Here is a 2,267-nt window from a genome sequence, read left to right as displayed (position 1 = left end):
TCAACAAGCTAAAGAGACAACCATCTGAATGGGAGAAGATATTTGCAAGCAATGCTTCCGAAAAGGGACTAATATCCAAAACATACAAAGAACTCATATGACTCAATAACAACAAAAAAACAAACGATCCAATCAAAAAATGGGCAGAGGACCTGAACAGACACTTCTCCCTCGAGGCCAACAAATATATGAAAAGATGCTCAATATCACTAGCTATTAGGGAAATGTGAATCAAAACCACAATGAGATACCATTTAACACCTGTTAGCATGGCTATAATCAACAGGACAAGTAATAACAAATGTTGGAGAGGATGTGGAGAAATAGGAATCCTTATACACTGCTGGTGGGACTGCAAATTGGTACAGCCACGATGGAAAACAGTATGGAGGTTCCTCAAAAAACTAAGAATTGATCTACCATATGATGCAGCAATCCCTCTACCGGGCATTTACCCCAAAGACTTGAGAACTCATATCTGAAAAGATATTTGCACATCGATGTTCATAGCAGTATTCTTCACAGTGGCCAGGACATTGAAGCAACCGGAGTGTTCTACGATAGATGATTGGCTAAAGAAGCTGTGGTACATATGTACAATAGAATATTACTTAGCCATAAGAAGAGATGAAATACTACCATTTGCAAAAACATGGATGGACCTTGAAATAATCATACTAAGTGAAATAAGCCAGACAGAAAAGGTTGAAAATCACATGATATCACTTATATGTAGGATATAAACCCAAAAGCAACAAATGAGCAAGACAAACAAATAGAGACTCATGGACGTGGACAATGGACTAGTGGTTACCAGAGGGGAGATGGGAGGGGGAAAAAATAAAAATAAAAAATAAAATGTTAAAAAAAAAAGAAATACATTTTACATCCCAACATTGTATACACACACATACTCCACATACTCCCATTCACCCCCTCACACACAACTGAATTCTAGTTTCATGGAGCAATACTTACTCTTTCTACATGTGATACACTAATATTTTTTATTATTTTCCTCTTTTTTCCTACATACTTGTCTTTTGTTCAATTATAATAAATATTTAAAGTTCTGTAATATTGTGATTTATAAAAATATATATATTTGGTTATTATTTCTCATATGTATTTAGTCTTTTTTTTATAATTTTCTCTTTCTTTTTTTCTTTTTCTTTTTTTTTAAGTGAGGCAACCCTTGATTGATCTCACAGATTTCAAGGACCTTGTCAGCTTACAATCCCTTATTTTTTTTTAATTTTTTAAAAATTTTTAATTTAAATTTTTTATTTATTTTATTTTTTAAAGCTTCACATATTTATTACTGAACCAACCTACTCATGCAGAAGCATATTACACAAAGAAGAAAATCATTTTTCCAATAATTTCTCAATAAAACATGCCCAACTCTCCAGATAGTAGTGATCTTCTCAGTACCTTAGTAACATCCAAGCATCCTGGATACAGCAGAAATATGTGTGCCATCTCATGAGTGATTTCTTACAGGCCCAGCTTGGTTCTTCTCCAGTGTCTCCTCTTGGAGTTGTACCTGATTTTATTACCAGTTTTCATCTGAATCCATTGGGGAATGGGCCGATTCTGCTTTTGTTTCTTGGCCAGGAACCACTTGATCCTGAAAGTCTTGTGAGAAACATGGCGAGTAACACTCAGCGGTATGCACCACGATGGTGGAGAAAGAGCTTTTTTTTTTTTTTTAATGCCTACAGCACCTGGTCTTCCTAGATGGTCTCCCATCCAAGTTAGCTTCCAAGATCAGACGGGATCGGGCTTGTTCAGGGTGGCATGGCCGTAGATTGTATTTAGTCTTTTTGTCTGTAGTTTCTGGCTCACAGTTCCGGAAACCCTAGGAATTTTGCAAGTGTTGAGAGTGATAAAGTGTCTCTTGTTATGCAAATGAGATGACTTTGGCAGCACCCCAGGGTGGGGGCTGGTTGCCAGGAGAACCAACCTTGTGATTTGAGAGTTGAAACTTTTAGTGACCCCCTCCAACACAGACACACACCTCCAAAGAGGGGAGAAGGGATGGAGATTGAATCAATTGGCAACGGCCAGTGATTAAATCAATCATGTCTATGTAATTGTAGCCTCCATAAAACCCCAAGAGGACGGGTTTTAGAGAACCTCTGGGTTGGTGAACAGGTGAAGATGCAGGGAGAGTGGCGAGCTGGGAGAGGGCGTGGAAGCCCCACAATCCTTTGGCACAGGTTGTCCTATGCCTGTCTTCTATCAGGCTGTTCCTAAGTTACATC

Source organism: Pteropus vampyrus, unplaced genomic scaffold (assembly GCF_000151845.1).
Source record: "Pteropus vampyrus isolate Shadow unplaced genomic scaffold, Pvam_2.0 Scaffold42, whole genome shotgun sequence".
Classification (NCBI taxonomy): domain Eukaryota; kingdom Metazoa; phylum Chordata; class Mammalia; order Chiroptera; family Pteropodidae; genus Pteropus; species Pteropus vampyrus.
Note: the sequence above shows the minus strand (reverse complement) of the source record.